We start from the raw sequence: 17,448 nt of genomic DNA, 5'->3' as shown, positions 1-17,448 counted from the left end.
ACTATGTGCCACCTCTTTGCAGGTCTGCTCTGTACCCAGAAGTTGAAGAGTTTTTATAACCTGTCAGTTTTGGTGAGTTTGCCAAAGAGCCTTGTGACAAGTTCCTGAAGAGCTTCAGTCTCTGTCTCTGGTCTCCTCAGATAAAATAGGCATAGCCTTGTGACTTCTGGGAAAAGTCAGAAGATCCCAACTCTGAAAAATGAGGAGGTGGAGGGTGGGCAGCCAAACATTTCTGGTACAGAAACAGAAGGAAACCTGTATTAGCATCATCTGAGTTTGTCAGAATAGGTTGCTGGATTTTACCCCCAGATTTAAATTTTTTTTTTTTTAATGTTTATTTTTGAGAGAGAGACTGTGTGAGCAGGAGAAGGACAGAGAGAGGGAGACACAGAATCTGAAGCAGGCTCCAGGCTCTGAGCTGTCCGCACAGAGCCTGAACGCAGGGCTCGAACTCATGAACCTCTTAATCTCTGCTGTTATCTAGGCAACTGTGTATTTCACAGTCTGGTGGTCATCAGACGTGGAAATCATTAGGTTGGGTGGGTGGTGAGGGAACATTGTTTCCTGTTCAACATGAAGCCAAATAAATAAATAAATAGACCAAGATTGTAAATTCCAGTTTGGGTACAAAAGGCTGGGAGACTGAATTTCAAGTAGCTCGAGGCTCCTGTTAGCACCACCCAACCCCACCTTCACCCCCCAAATCCAGAATCTGTTAATACCCAGTGGGTTTTGTCATAATCCCAGAGGCAAATCCATCTCTGTTCCCTACCTATAACTCTGCCTTCTAAAGCCTGGTCCTCGCATTTTTCAGTTTGCAGGCCTACCCAGCAGAACGTGTTCCTTCTTCTGATAGCAAACAAAATCTCAGTGAATGGGAGTTGCTTTGAATTAGCTCATTTGGGAAGAGTTTTCACACATTTAATAATTTGAGGCCATAAAAAGACATGATGGTCAAGAGAAGCATCAACATTTACTGTGGGTTATCAGGGCCTAGTGCTGTTAAACACAAGGCAGGCTGGGGAACCTCTAACCTTTAAGGAGCTGATGCTGCAGCTAGAGAAAGGCCACTTCATGGAAAGCAGAATCAAGATATCCTGCCTGCCAAATCCGAGCAGGAGGTCAGGAGTAAAGGCTAGAGAAAGAGGCCTAAACAGAGTCCTGTGACCTGGGTTCACCAGTCTCTGAGCATGGTCTCAGTTTCCTGTCTGTAAAGTATAATAAAACCAACCTTCAGGGGTTATGGTAATAGCAAAGTGCTTTTGCTGAGCTTCCAGGGGATCTGAGGAGGCATGGCCACTGAACTTGGGTCTTGAAGCCTGGGGAGCCTAGAGCCATCTCCATCTTGAACTATAGTCTTATGTGCAATGCTTTGAAAGGAAGGGACATCATTCCAAGCCAAGGAATCCCAGAGAGAGCACAGTGGAGTTAATTCAGGCTTCTATGAGGCTTGAGTGAGGTCCTGTGGCTAGACCCCATCATCTCCACTCTGTCCTGCCCTCCCAGCAGGCCACCTGACTGGTATGAATCAACTTGGCATAGTTCTGCCAAGGCCTTGTAGAGGGTATGGTCAGAGTAGCCATAGCGTTAGGGATGAAGGTGGGTAATTAGCCAAGTGCATTCCAGTATGGGCCTTGTCCTGCTGGAAGTTCAGGGCCAAACCAGGAATCCAGTTTTGTCAACCCAATTGAGGAATCATTTGAACAGCTACTCATACCAGGCATTGACATTCGGAATAAGACATACTAACATCTTTTAGGGTAGCACTTCTCAAATGAGATGCTGTGGAATCCTAGATGTTAAGGGGCCCCTTAATAAAGATTCTGTGCTCACGTTCAGAGAAGCTACAAATTATTGTCTTGGATAGTTTGATGCTTTGAACACAGTCCTTTCCCCTGTCCCCTGATTCCTGCTTGTAATGTCCACTGGTGGAGGAGCTAAAGGATCCCTTGGGGGGTTGCCCCACCCCTAACTACTAAATCAGGGAGCTGGCTGTGAAAACTAGGTGGAGATGGAGCTGCCCCACTGGTGCCCACAGAATTCTGCTGGGCAGAGCCATTCTCCGCTTTCGGTCTGACTCAGGCAAAGTGAAAGTACCCTTATTCTTGGAGATGGGGCTGAGTAAAGGGCTTCACTTCTGTGTCCTCAGGAACTCCCTGTGCTGTGTGTACTACCATGAGTTACACCAGAACAGTTGTGTCGGGAAGCCCTAGCTGTGTGATCTTAGGTTAGATACTTCATCTCTCTGGGCTCATATCTCCCATCTGTAGACTGGGTAATTGATTAGTTCTCAACACTGGTGATATTTATCAAAGGCCTTTTCTCCCTCTGTTTGTTGCTTCTGCCTACACGTGCACTCCAGTCACTACCACATCACCCAGTTTTACTAAGTTTTGTAAGAAGAGGTTTTTTTTTTTTTTTTTTTTTTTTTTTTTAAATCAGAGTAAATGTGTTCTGGAGAGGAGCTGGGGCAGGCCCAACCCTCCTGGGAGCCAAAATTTGATGTGGGGACTCCTGCCATTAATATGCCAGGCGCCGTCAGTCAGGAAACAGTTCCTGGCTGTTCCTCTGGGTTTGTGGCCCCCTCCTATCCGCACTCCCAAGGCAGGCTGGGGACACGTGGCCCTGCCCCGCCCTTGCTGGCTTCAGTTTCTCAATCGGGAGCGAGCGAGGAGCGGCAGTGGCCTGCTTTCCCCGCCCTTCCCATCAGTCGGGAAGCTGGATTGTGGGCTGGGGGAAGCAGCACCCTCTCACCTGGCACCCTCTGCCTCCTGCTCCTAGGCACTTGCTCCTACCCTCGAGCCCCTTAAAATCAGCAAACCCCGAGAAGACCGCGTCCTCCTGGGTGAACAGGTAAGAAGGCATTCATTTTTTTTCTCACGTGGTTTTCTTTTTCTGACTTGCACCTCAACTTAGCTGCTGCTTTCACAGATCACAGCAAGAGGGATTTGAGAAAGACTTGAAAAAGTCCAGCCAAAAAGCTGTGAACTGTTTCTCTGAAGTGGTGTGAATTCTCTGCTCTGTATTTCTTTAGACTTGCAGGAAAAAAGATCCAAATAACCATAAAGCAAGTTACTTCTCTCTGTTCGCTTCTGAGTTTTGTAAATCAACAGAGCCACATTTTTAAGTGGTTGTGGGTTACTGGGGTCTGCTCCAGTGCATATTGCTTTAGGTCTTTAGATTTTTATGTACCATGCATGAATTATGTGTGCGAATTACCTTATCAAAAATTAATTGATTTAAAAGAAAGGGGAAAAATGGCATGAGTGAGCCTTCCTCGTTTGGATGGTATTCTGAAATGAAAATGAGTTCTTTTATTCTTTGCATTTATTTTAAATTTGCAAAAACCAACTACTTGTCATTTTAAAGGTATGTCATTTTAAAGGTATGTGGTATTCGCTACATTAACAAACCCATCCCAGCATAGGCAGCCTTTGCCCCTCATTTGTGAAGTTGGGTTGCTTCCAGGTGTTTTGCAATTAGTATTTTGACTTTTATGGGTAATCCTGTGAAAATAACTTTTTCTGTTTTTTTTTTTTTTTTAGATTCCCTCCCCCCCCTCCCCCTTCTTGGAGTTTATTCTCCATCAAGAATGAATACTGGGGGCAATGGCAAGAACATTTTTGTAGCTCAGTTCATGTTACATATGCAGGTCAGCTCACTCAAGAATTATGTGACTAATTCCTAATTTCCAGAACCATGATGGTATGAGGGGGTGGGTGAGGAACTTGTTTTCTCTGAGGATTTTGCAGGAAGAAGGCAGTCTGCATAGTGGTTAAGACTTGACCTTTGAAAGCAGGCAAGCCTGGGTGTGTATGCATAGCTGCCTGACCTTGAACTCTCACTTAATAATTGTGCCTCAATTAGTTCTCATGCAAAATAGAGATTATAAAACTTCTTGGTGATACAGGATTTTTAAGGCACTTGGCACAATGTCTGGCACTTATTAAGCACCCTTGGAAGACTCTTCAAGCCTGGGGCTTTCCCTGGGTCATTATACTAGCTGGGCAGAATTGAGAAAGTCCTCTCAAGGGCATCTTCTTGACTCCCTCTTACCCAGCCCCACTGTAACTGGAGTGAAAGTCTTCTCCCCTGCTACAGAATTTTATTGACTGAGGCCCCTATCTTTTCTGAGGCTGGAGGGCTGTATGTCAGAGGACAGCAGGTCAGGTGAACCTCTTTCTGAAGGATCCCCAGACTCTTGGTCTCCTCCTGCCACCTGATCTAGTTGTCACCCTTCCATCTCCCAGCCACCTTTGTCAAAGTGCAGGTTTACAGGATCCCTGGACAGAGCGGAGAATTCCCCAGAAATCTAGGGGCACACCTTCTGTTCTCTAGTCTAGTAAGTTATTGGGAGGCCACCTATGAGGCTCAGTGGAATAAGCACAGGCTGGTCAGGCTGGGTTCCAATCCTGGCTGTGGACAGTCATTGGATTTCTGAGCATCAGTGTCTTCATCTATAAAATCAAAATGTTAATGCCTTTGCCATAGAATTACACGAGAAAACATAGGTAAGGTGTTTGGCACATAGGGGTCCGTTAATGTGGAAGGTCAAACCCATGCTCCAGAGCTTTTGGGAAGATACCAGAATTAGCCATAAAAGACAGGCAGAAGACTCGTGCTAATTTTCTTGGTCAGCAGTCGTTTATTGGGCTAGGTGGCCATGGTGCTGGAAACTGGGGTGAGATGCATAAGACAAGTTCCATGCATGTGAAACAGGCACACAACTCGTCTCACAGGAGCAGAGGAGACTGGGACTGGGACAGCTCCCTGCTTAAGAAGGAAGAAAAGTCTATTAGGCAGAAATGGGAGAAAGCTGAATTTGGGGCAGGAGGTGGGGTAGGGGGCAGTTCAGGAGGCTGCAGGACTGGGAGAGTGGGATAGGAGGTGAGAGGAGTCAGCGGGGACCAAATTTTGAAGGTCAAGTGGGAATTTGGACTTTATCTCAATGATGTGGGGTTTTAAGCAGGGTTGGGGATGCCTTTCTGGCAGCTTTAGGGGATGGTATTAGAGGCCTGATATGGACCCAGCATTCCACCCCATCTCAAAGGCTTTAATGGTACCCCAAGTAAATAAATGCACACAGTGGAATTCTTAGGATAGGCTCAGTGTGGGGGAGCCTGGCCTGAAAGTTGGGGTGCTGGGTTCTGGGGTTCTCATCCCAGAGTGGGTGGTCTCCTCTTCTGCCTCAGTTGAGGGTTCAGGGCAGTTACGCTTCCTATAGCTCTTTCCTTCTGGAGGTCTGCAAAATGTCTTTGGAAGCTGAAGTTACCCACTCCACCCCACCCCACCTCCCAGGCAGTACTGTCTGGTGGCTGTCCCTGTCCCAACCTTGGAAGAGGCATTTTTTTTGAAATGGGCAATATGGGGGGCACCTGCATGGCTCAGTTGGTTGAGTGTCTGACTTTGGCTTAGGTCATGATCTGACAGTTTGTGGGTTCGACCCCCGCGTCTGTGCTGACAGCGCTGAACTTGGAGCCTGCTTCAGATTCTGTGTCTCCCTCTCTCTGCATCCCCCTACTCATGCTCTGTCTCTCAAAAATAAATAAATGTTAAAAAAAAAAAAGAAAGAAATGGGCAATATGGCCCTTTAACCCAGGAGACTCCACTGAGGTCTGGGAACTGTGGCCTCCAGCCCTGCAACAAGCCCAGGGGAGTTCTGGTCTCTGGCTGTCTTACACACTTATGCATGAGGGCTCTGTCCCATGATTAGGGGGTGGTGTCCCCTGGGAACTGAGCTGCGTGAACCTATGTCCTGGGAACCTATGTCCGGAGCTTCCCAGGAGGCTGTTAGGAGACTCCTTTCTGTGTATCCCAGCCAGGAAGGGCGAATGGCCGCACCTGGAGAACTTTCAATTTTTCCACATCCTCACCAACATGTTATTTTCTGCATTTTGATAGTAATGATCTTAATGGGTATGGGGTGGTATTTCATCATGGTTTTGATGTGCATTTCCCTAGTGATTAGTGATGCTGAGTATCTTTTCACATACCTGTTCTCCATTTGTATATCTTCTTCGGAGAAATATTTGTTTATATTCTTTGTCCATTTTTTTTTAGTCAGGTTATTTGATTTTTTGTTGAGTTGTAGGAGTTTTTATATATTCTGGATATTAACTCCTTATCACGTTTGTATATATTTTTTCATTCCATAGGTTGCCTTTTCACTCTCTTGACTGTATCCTTTGATGCACAAAAGTTTTCAATTTTGATATAGTCCCATTTATCCTATTTTTGCTTTTGTTGCCATATCAAAGAAATAATTGCTAAGTCCAGTGTCACAAAGCTTTTTACCTGTATTTTTTTCTATGAGTTTTATAGTTTTGGATCTTGTATCTTTACAAGCATTTTAATAGCTTTATTGTTTTTATCACATGTTTACTGGGGAAAATGCTAACGTTCAGAAAAGCACAGGAAGGAAAGAAAATCCCAATCCCACCCCCCCCCAGACGTAACCATTCCCTAATATTTTACTGGGAAACTCTCCAGACAATGCCTTTATTGCTTTCCAGCTGTAACCTGCACATGAACCACCTGGGGATTTTGTTAAATTCTGATTCCTCAAAGCCCAAGGTGGGCCCCAGTCTATATTTCTAACAAGCTCTTAGGTGATGCTATTGCTACTGATCAGGAAACCATACCTAGCTATATATACACACACAGCTCTGTGTCCTATGGGATCATCTATACATGATTTTCTCATAACCTGTGTTTTCCCACCACTCAACATTTATTGCCATGGAAATGCTGATAAATACAGAGCTCCATTATAATTTATAGTGGCCATATGATCTTCCATTTTGTGGTAGGATGCTAACTCAACTAGTCCCCTTCAGGGTGCTATGAAATTATCATTGTTATAAATAATGTAGTAGCAAACATCTGTGTGACCATGTCTTTGTTTACCTGAAGGAATTATTATTACTTTGTGGTGTTTTTTTTTAAGTTTTATTTAAGTAATTTCTACACCCAAGTTGGGCTGAAACTCACAGCCCTAAGATCAAGAGTTGCATACTCTTCCTACTGAGCCAGCCAGGCACCCCTTATTTATTTGTTTTTCTAAGAAGAAGACCGGAACTAATGCATTCAAATGTGTTACTCCTCAAAGGAGTCACCTGGATCCTTAATCTCAAGGCTCTGCCAGTCCCCCATTGGTGGAGGGTAGACCAGTGTAGGAGAGAGGCGGGATAGGTGTAGCATGGGGGTGGGACAGGCAAGGGTGTGGAAGGAGGCAGTGGTGCTAGCACAGTTGCACCCAGTCATCAGCCTGGAATTATGGATCTAGTGATCGTTTAGTACCCATAGCTCCCTGCCAGCTTTGACTTAGTCTTCCTGATTTTACAGAGGAAGAAACAGGTGTAGGAGAATAGTAGCTTGTCCATGGTCACATAGGTGCAATGTGGCACCACTGCCAGGGATGTACCAGGCTCTGTGTCTGAATGTTAGTTGCCTGGCCCTTCCTGGAGGCTCTACCCTGCCCTCTAGCCACTGTGGTCCTGGTCCCACTGCACCGGAGACTCTCAAGAGCGCTGCCTGGGTGCCTCTCCTGGCCCCCACCCCCTGCCCTCCCATCTGGGTCCTGTCGAGCAGGCCCTGAACCTCACTCTCTCCTGCAGCCAGACCAGCATGAGAGGGAACCCCCCTGAAGAGACCTCCCTGCCAAAAGCTCCATGGGCCGTGCAGGGTAAGGCCTTTGTTAGACGCTAATTTTAGAGTCTCCTGGGCCTGGGAGATCCAGGGGGCCGGGGTGTGGGCCTGGGGTGTCTTCCAGATCACTGCCTCCTCCCTAGCCAGGCTCTGAACAGAGCTCTGAGGACTGGAGGCCCCAGGGTGATCACTGACCAGTTGTACAGTAAGGATTTACTGGGATGGGGCCTGTTGAGAGTATCAGACAGTTGCAGATGGCCCTGAACTTGAATCCCAGCTCTGCCACGTGCTCTCTGTGGGACTGTGGTCAAGTCACAGTACCTCTCCAATCCCACATTCCTCAACTGTAAAGTAGGATAAAAATAGGCTCTCCTTATAGGTCTCATAAGCTTTAGGATGGCTACCATTAAAAAACAAAAACAAAAAATAACAAGTGAGGGCAGGGATGCAGAAAAATTGGAACGCTTGTGCTCTGTTAGTGGGATTGTAAAATGGTACAGATGCTATGGAAAACAGTTTGGGAGTTTCTCGAAAAACTAAAAAAAGAACTGTCCTATGATCCAGCAATCTCAGTCCTAGTATATACCCAAAAGAATTGAAAGCTGGGTCTTGAAGAGATAGTACACCCATGTTTATAGCAGTATTGTTTGCAGTAGCCAAAAGGTAGAAGCAACTCAGGTGTCCATCGGCAGAAGAATGGATAAACTAAGTGTATGTATACATGCAATAGAATATTTCTCAGCCTTAAGTGGAGGGAAATGCTGACACATGCTTCAACATGGATGAACCTTGAGGATGTTATGCTAAGTGAAATGAGCCAGACAAAGACAAATACTGTACGATTCCACTTATATGAGGCACTTACTGTTGTCAAAATTATGGAAACAGAAAGTAGAGTGCTGGTTGCCAGGAACTAGAGGGAGGAATGGGGAGTTATTATTTCATGGGTATAGAGTTTCACTTTTGCAAGATGAAAAGAGTTCTGCAGAAGGAGGTAGGGATGGATGCGTAACCATGTGAATGTACTTAATATCAGGGCACTGTACACTTAGAAATGGTTACGATTTTCTATTTTATGTGTGTTTTACCACAATTAAAAAAAATTAATGTTAATTTTTACAGGAAGAGACAGGGTGTGAGCAGGGGAGGGGCAGAGAGAGATGGGGACACAGAATCCAAAGCAGGCTCCCGGCTCTTGAGTACAGAGCCTGACGTGGGGCTTGAACTCACAAACTGCGAGATCATGACTTGGAGCCAAAGTTGGACGCTTAACTGACTGAGCCACCCAGGTGCCCCGACAATTTTTAAGATTGGGAAAAAGCTAGTACATGCCTCACAGGGGTTTTGTGAGGCAATTTATGAGAACTACTATTAGTGTGCGGTCTGGGGACATCCAAGACTTTCTGCCTTATGGACCCAGTTGTTGGAGATATGTATGTGTGTTCTTGTGGGGAGTGCAATTCTGCACGAGATGCTTAGTGTGCTCAGTTCCGGGGAGACTTCCTGGAGGACTTTCTATGCTCAGGGTGATCCTAGCGTTTGTGGGATGGGTGGATTCCAGACATTGGAAAGTCCCTGGCAGAAAAATCACTTCCACTAAAGGGCAGTTTGCAGGGAGGCAATTTCAGCCCCACCTAGAGGACTTGTGATCAGAGCTATCCAAATGTGGAGCACTCCCCATTAGTGGAGGCATGTAAGGAGAGACTTTGCAAGCTGGAGAGGAGACTCCTACATGAGGCAGTGGCAGAGGCAGAGTCTCTCCTAGGCTTTGTGCCTCTCTGATGTGACCCAGTCCAGTCTAGTTACATATAACAGGTCTATGTGAAGGTGGGACCCAAGTCAGAGGGAGTGAGGGAGCAGGCAGGTGGGAAGACTTGCTTCCAGCCCTCCCCTAAATGACAGTAATAATAGCTGCTGCCGTTTACTGTGGGCAAGCCCTGTGTTAAATGCTGAACCGGGCTTGATCTCAAATTCTCACCACAACCCTGTGCAGTGGGTGCTCCAATATCCCCATTTTATACTTGGGAACTGAGGCCCAGGGTTTAAGTCACCTGTTCAAGGTTGCCAGTAGATGCTGGAGCTGGGATTTAAACCTAGACAATCTGGCTTCAGCCCTCTATGCTGGGTGGAAATCTACAAAACCTACCTGCCACAAGTTGGCCTCTACCTACCCTGCTGCACCTGGCTGACAGTTCCTGGGCCCTGACAGTCTCACAGGTACGGATTCAGCAGCCACCACCTCTTCTTGCCGGGTGAATCAGCACTTTACCCTCCCTCTGGCTGGCTTCTTTGTGGAGCCAGGCCCAGCTTGCCTGGGTCCCCAGGGTCCAAGGATAATACCATGCAGACAACATTCGCCTTGATTGGGAGCCAGGCTCTCTGTTGCTCAATGCCCCCCTTCTTCCATTAAATGAGACCCTCCTTAAAAACTCTCTTCCAGAGCTTAAAGTCTTTCTCATGGCTGTTGCGTACATTTTGCTTTTTTGCAGCAGTGTTTTTTCCAACCTAGCTCTCTTGGTGCCAAGACCTTGTCCACATGATTCAGTTTGTTCAAGTTCCCAGTCTAGTACCCACAAGGCAATAAATTCTGTCCCTAATGGTGGCAATGTGGTGCCTTCCTCTGTCCTCACAGCTAAGTAAGATTACAGAGGAAGCCTTAGCAGGGATGGTGATTTATCTAGAATTGACCCATTTGGCTGGGGTGGCATTCATACCTTATGAAGGCACAGGGAGATACTAAGGACGTCTCTGTGCCAGGCAGGTTGCTAAGCTCTCCCCGAATTCATACAGTACCTGGGAGATAAAGGGCTGTGTCATTCCCATGTTAGAGATGAGGAGACTGAGGATCAGAGAGGTTAAAGCATGTGTTGAGAAGCCAAGATTTTTGCCTATCTATGCTACTGCCCTTGAGGCTCTGTGTCAGTTGTTGATCTGACAGCAGTATGAGTTCCACTCACTGCTGGGTAGAATAACTACATTTAAGCTTTCTCTCCCACAGCTGCCTGGGGAGTGAGCGTTGGTAGTGCTATTTTATAGATGAAGAGGGTGATTAGGGACTTCCCAGGGAACCATAGGGGAAGGGGCACACCAGGGATGGGTGGTGGTCCTTTTGACCCCCTCCCCCCCTTGCTCTACAGGTACCTTGTCAACTCCACCACACTGGATTGCAGTCAGTGTGGCCCTTCTGCTTGCCTCCTTGGAGGAGCTGTCCCAGGCCCCAGTGAAACTGTGATTCACAGAGGCCAGCAGACCAGCTGGCCCGGTGGAGACTGGGATGGGGCCAGGTACTTTCCAGTGTCTTTCCACAGTTGGGAAACCTTTCTTGAATGACACTTCTGCAGAGGGTGCCTCCTGGTCCTCCCTGCCTTGGTTTCCCTCCTGGCCAAGAAAGGCCACTCCTCCCCTTTTCCCTGGAAATCACATAGGCAATGTAATTTTTTTTTAATTAAATATAATTTGTCAAATTGGTTTCCATACAATCCAGTGCTCATCCCAACAGGTGCCCTCCTCAATGCCCATCACCCACTTTCCCCTCTCCCCCACCCCCCATCAACCCTCAGTTTGTTCTCAGTATTTAAGAATCTCTTTATGGTTTGCCTCCCTCCCTCTCTGTAACCTCCCCGCCCCCCACCATGGTCTGCTGTTAAGTTTCTCCAGATCCACATAGGAGTGAAAACATACAGTATTGGTCCTTCTCTGCCTGATTTATTTCACTTAGCATAATACCCTCCAGTTCCATCCATGTTTCTCCAAATGGCCAGATTTCATTTTTTCTCATTGCCAAGTAGTATTCCATTGTATATATAAACCATATCTTTTTTATCCATTTGGCAATGTAATTTTTTAAATGTTTATTTATTTTTGAGAGAGTGAGCAGGGGAGGGGCAGAGGGAGGTGGGGACAGAGGATCTGAAGCAGGCTCCATGCTGACAGCAGAGAGCCCGATACAGGACTCCAACTCATGAACCATGAGATCATGACCTGAGCCCAAGTCGGACACTTAACCAACTGAGCCACCTGGGTGCCCTGGCAATGAAATTTTTGACTCTCATATTGCAGTGACAAGAGTTCTGGAACTCTTAACCTAACCCTATAAGGCATGACTCTTAACCCCACAGGAGGAAGCTGGGGCTGGTTCGGGATCTGGGACTTAAACCCTGGGCCTGCAAAGCCCTTAACATTGGCTAAGTTGGGGCACCTGGGTGGCTCAGTTGGTTAAGCCTCCTCCTCTTGATTGTGGCTCAGGTCATGATCTCACAGTTAATGAATTTGAGCTCTGTGTTGGGCTCTGTGCTGACAGGGTGGAGCCTCTATGCTGACAAGGTGGAGCCTTCTTTGGATTCTCTCTTCCTCCCTCTTTGCTCCTTCCTCCCTCTTTGCTCCTTCCCCACTTTTATTTATTTTTTTTATTTATTTTTTCAACGTTTATTTATTTTTGGGACAGAGAGAGACAGAGCATGAACGGGGGAGGGGCAGAGAGAGAGGGAGACACAGAATCGGAAACAGGCTCCAGGCTCTGAGCCATCAGCCCAGAGCCTGACGCGGGGCTCGAACTCACGGACCGCGAGATCGTGACCTGGCTGAAGTTGGACGCTTAACCGACTGCGCCACCCAGGCGCCCCCCCACTTTTATTTTTAAAAAAAATAAAGTACAGAGAGTTGGATAAAGCCATCCTACCCCAGATACATAGTATCTCTTGTTATTAGCATGTATTACTAGTGTGGTACATTTGTTATAATTGATATTGATAACATGATTATTAACTAAAGTTCATAGTTACATGAGGGTTCCCTCTTGGTGTTGTACATTCTCTGGGTTTTGACAAATGTATAATGGCACTCTGACAATTGTGATATCCACAATTACAGTATCATACAGGATAGTTTCACGCCTTACAAATCTTCTGTGCTCCACTTATTCTTCCCTCCCTCCCCACAACCCCTGACAACCACTGATCATTTTACCATGTCTGTAGTTTTGCCTTTTCCAAAATGTCATGTAGTTAGAATCATACAGTATATAGCCTTTTTAGATTGGTTTCTTTCACTTAAACACACACACTTACAGGGGGTCACCTGGCTGGCTCAGTCTGTGGAATATGTGACTCTCGATGTCAGGTTTGTGAGTTCAAGCCTCATGTTGGACATAGGTTACATTAAAAAAAAAATGTTATGAAAAAACATGCCCCCACAATATTTTTCAGATGTTCTCGCTGGGGCACCCACGTGGCTCATTCGGTTGAGCATCTGACTCTTGATTTTGGCTCAGGTCATGATCTGGCAGTTCATGGGTTTGAGGCCCGTGTCCATCTCAGTGCTGACAGTGTGGGCCCTGCTTGGGATTCTTTCTCTCTTCCTCTCTCTCTCCCCTGCTCTCTCTCAAAATAGATAAATAAACTATATAAATATCTATATATCTATATCTCGTGACTTTCTGCCCCTGACATGGAATAGCTCTTCATTTATTTAGGTGTTCCTTGGTTTCTTTCATCATAGCTTTATAGTTTTCATTATATAGATCTTCTACATATTTTGTTTATACCAAACTATTTCATTGTTTTGGTCCTAACATAAGTGGTATTGTGTTTTTAATTTCAAATAGGTGATATATATGCACAGGAAAAAAAAATTCAAGAGGTACAGACTGGTTTACAGCTTCCTCTCTGTATCCTATTCTTTAGGCCTCTATTTTCAACTATCCAAAGACATTCACTGATGCTAGGTTCTTTTTTTATTTTTATTTTTATTTTTATTTTTTAATTTTTTTTTTCAACGTTTATTTATTTTTGGGACAGAGAGAGACAGAGCATGAATGGGGGAGGGGCAGAGAGAGAGGGAGACACAGAATCGGAAACAGGCTCCAGGCTCTGAGCCATCAGCCCAGAGCCTGACGCGGGGCTTGAACTCACGGACCGCGAGATCGTGACCTGGCTGAAGTCGGATGCTTAACCGACTGCGCCACCCAGGCGCCCCTTAATTTTTTTTTTTAATGTTTGTTTATTTTTGAGACAGAGACGGAGCATGAACAGGGGAGGGTCAGAGAGAGAGGGAGACACAGAATCCAAGGCAGGCTTCAGGCTCTGGGTTGTCAGCACAGAGCCTGATGCGGGGCTTGAACTCATGGATGGTTAGATCATGACCTGAGCCGAAGTCGGACGCTTAACTGACTGAGCCACCCAGGTGCCCCTGATGCTAGGTTCTTGTGGGTCTTTCTAGAAATTGTATGCACATACTCAAGCTCATATGAATATTTATTACTAATTCAACAAACATTCATGAGCATTTGCTGTGGGGCAAGCACAGGAGCTGGGGCCAAGAACAAAAGGAAGCCCTGCTTTCATGGAGCTTATATTCGTTATAGTTGGTACCACCAACTATAAGAACTCTTCGTGGCAGGTATTATTATCTCTGTGGGAGGGCTGAGGGCCAAAGGAGGACTCTCTGGGCCAACTAAATTCTCCAAGAGCCTAAGGAGAGAAGCTGGGTCCTGCCAAGAGCTAGGGGCAGGGCTGCTCAAGGCCAGAGGAAGCAAATTCTGGAAGGGAGGGCTTCTTGCCAAGGCAGATAGGTACAGATGAGGAGGGGGTGAGGAGGAAGCTTAAGGAAGCTGCTAGACCAGTCTGGCCAGAGTCCAAGTTCCAAGAACTTGGAAATCCTGTTTCCAGGTGGCTGCATTAAAATTTTTTTTAAAAAAATATTTATTTTTGAGAGAGAGACATAGTGTGAGTGGGTGAAGGACTGAGAGAGAAGGGGGGGAGACATAGAATCTGAAGCAGGCTCTAGGCTCCAAGCTGTCAGCACAGAGCCCAATGTGGATCTCAGACTCATGGACCTTGAGATCATTGACCTGAGCCTAAGTCAGCCACTTAACCAACAGCCACCCAGGCGCCCTCGGTGGCTGCATTTTAATTCCTTAATTTTCTTTCCTCTCTAGCTTCTTAGACACATTCTTCTGGGGACCAGCCTAACTTTGTTTGGCTGACATGAAGAAAAAGGATTTTTATCCATATAGAGACCAACACTGCCAGGGGAGTGGCCAGGGTGTCTCCAGAGGCACAGAAGGTCAGACAGGCCTGTGATGAAGAGCCAAAGAGAGGCAGTGGGCGGCTGAGGACTGAGTATCTGAGTGGCAGCTCTTGGCCAAGTTGGCTTCCCCACTTGGGTCTCCCTGTCAGGTTGGAGGTAACATTTTTTATTTTTTATTTTTTAAAATTTACATCCAAATTAGTTAGCATATAGTGCAACAATGATTTCAGGAGTAGATTCCTTAGTGCCCCTTACCCATTTAGCCCATCCCCCTTCCCACAACCCATCCAGTAACCCTCTGTTTGTTGTCTATATTTATGAGTCTCTTCTGTTTGTCCCCCTCCCTGTTTTTATATTATTTTTGTTTCCCTTCACTTATGTTCCATCTGTTTTGTCTCTTAAAGTCCTCATATGAGTGAAGTCATATGATTTTTGTTTTTCTGTGACTAATTTCACTTAGCTTAATACCCTCCAGTTCCATCCATGTAGTTGGAAATGGCAATATTTCATTCTTTTGATTACTGAGTAATACTCCATTGTATATATATACCACATCTTCTTTATCCATTCATCCATCGATGGACATTTGGGCTCTTTCCATACTTTGGCTATTGTGGATAGTGCTGCTATAAACATGCGGGTGCATGTGTCCCTTCGAAACAGCCCACCTGTATCCTGTGGATAAATGCCTAGTAGTGCAATTGCTGGGTTATAGGGTAGTTCTATTTTTAGTTTTTTGAGGAACCTCCATCCTGTTTTCCAGAGTGGCTGCACCAGCTTGCATTTCCACTAACAATGCAAAAGAGATCCTCTTTCTCCACATCCTCGCCAACATCTGTTGTTGCCTGAGTTGTTAATGTTAGCCATTCTGACAGGTGTGACGTGGTATCTCATTGTGGTTTTGATTTGTATTTCCCTAATGATGACTGATGTTAAGCATTTTTTCATGTGTCTGTTAGCCATCTGGGTGTCTTCTTTGGAGAAGTGTCTATTCATGTCTTTTGCCCATTTCTTCACTGGATTATTTGTTTTTTGGCTGTTGAGTTTGACAAGTTCTTGACAGATTTTGGATACTAACCCTTTATCTCATATGTCATTTGCAAATATCTTCTCCCATTCTGTCAGTTGCCTTTTAGTTTTGCTGATTGTTTCTTTCACTGTGCAGAAGCTTTTTATTTTGATGAGGTCCCAGTAGTTCATTTTTGCTCTCATTTCCCTTGCCTCCAGAGACGTGTTGAGTAAGAAGTTGCTGTGGCCAAGATCAAAGAGGTTTTTGCCTGCTTTCTCCTCGAGGAGTTTGATGGCTTCCTGTCTTACATTGAGGTCTTTCATCCATTTTGAGTTTATTTTGTGTGTGTGGTGTAAGAAAGTGGTCCAGGTTAATTCTTCTGCATGTCTCTGTCCAGTTTTCCCAGCACCACTTGCTGAAGAGACTGTCTTTTTTCCATCGGATATTCTTTCCTGGTTTGTCAAAGATTAGTTGGCCATACGTTTGTGGGCCCATTTCTGGGTTCTCTATTCTGTTCCATTGATCTGAGTGTCTGTTTTTGTGCCAGTACCATACTGTCTTGATGATTACAGCTTTTGTGGTATAGCTTGAAGTCCAGGATTGTGGTGATGCTTCCTGCTTTGGTTTTCTTTTTCTGGCTATTCGGGGTCTTTTCTGGTTCCATACAAATTTTAGGATTGTTTGTTCTAGCTCTGTGAAGAATGCCGGTGTTATTTTGATAGGGATTGCATTGAATGTGTAGATTGCTTTGGGTAGTATCAACATTTTAACAATATTTCTTCTTCCTATCCAGGAGAATGGAATATTTTGCCATTTTTTTGTGTCTTCAATTTCTTTCATAAGTTTTCTATAGTTTTCAGTGTATAGATTTTTCACCTCTTTGGTTAGATTTATTCCTGGGTATTTTATGGGTTTTGGTGAAACTGTAAATGGGATCGATTCCTTGATTTCTCTTTGTGTTGCTTCATTGTTGGTGTATAGGAATGCAACCGATTTCTGTGTGTTGATTTTATATCCTGCCACTTTGCTGAATTCATGAATCAGTTCTAGCAGTTTTTTGGTGGAATCTTTAGGGTTTTCCATATAGAGTATCATGTCATCTGTGAAGAGTGAACGTTTGACCTCCTCCTGGCCAATTTGGATGCCTTTTATTTCTTTGTGTTGTCTGATTGCTGAGGCTAAGACTTCCAATACTATGTTGAATGACAGTGGTGAGAGTGGACATCCCTGTCTTGTTCCTGACCTTAGGGGGAAAGCTCTCAGTTTTTCCCCATTGAGGATGATATTAGCATTGGGTTGTTCATATATGGGTTTTATGATCTTGAGGTATGGTCCTTCTATCCCTACTTTCTTGAGGGTTTTTATCAAGAAAGGATGCTGTATTTTGTCAAATGCTTTCTCTGCATTTATTGAGAGGATCATATGGTTCTTGTCCTTTATTTTATTGATGTGATGAATCACGTCAATTGTTTTGCAGATATTCAACCAGCCCTGCATCCCAGGTATAAATCCCACTTGGTTGTGGTGAATAATTTTTTTAATGTATTGTTGGATCTGGTTGGCTAATATCTTGTTGAAGATTTTTGCATCCATGTTCATCGGGGAAATTGGTCTCTAGTTCTCCTTTTTAGTGGGGTCTCTGTCTGGTTTTGGAATCGAGGTAATGCTGGCTTCATAGAAAGAGTTTGGAAGTTTTCCTTCCATTTCTATTTTTTGGAACAGCTTCAAGAGAATAGGTGTTAACTCTTCCTTAAATGTTTGGTAGA

The 17,448-nt window shown here is 45.2% G+C and overlaps 1 protein-coding gene across 8 annotated transcripts in view; it reads left to right on the top strand.

Annotated features, from left to right (window-relative positions):
• The window catches only part of SF3B3 (splicing factor 3b subunit 3), a 69,507-nt gene extending 54,678 nt beyond the window's left edge, over positions 1-14,829 (top strand). For 2 of the 8 annotated variants that reach the window (XM_045047240.1, XM_045047236.1), the window contains 4 exons: positions 23-72; positions 2,782-2,853; positions 3,546-3,652; positions 14,582-14,829. The gene's annotated coding sequence lies outside the window, so the exon portion shown is untranslated. Of the gene's footprint in view, positions 1-22; positions 73-2,781; positions 2,854-3,545; positions 3,653-7,616; positions 7,685-14,581 lie in introns of all 8 variants that reach the window. The other 6 variants (XM_006941723.3, XM_003998231.5, XM_045047237.1 and 3 more) reach the window with 5 other exon arrangements.
• Positions 14,830-17,448: the final 2,619 nt, after the last annotated feature.

This window comes from Felis catus, chromosome E2 (genome assembly GCF_018350175.1).
Source record: "Felis catus isolate Fca126 chromosome E2, F.catus_Fca126_mat1.0, whole genome shotgun sequence".
In the NCBI taxonomy this organism is placed as follows: domain Eukaryota; kingdom Metazoa; phylum Chordata; class Mammalia; order Carnivora; family Felidae; genus Felis; species Felis catus.
Note: the sequence above shows the minus strand (reverse complement) of the source record. Positions and strands in the feature narration are given on the sequence as shown.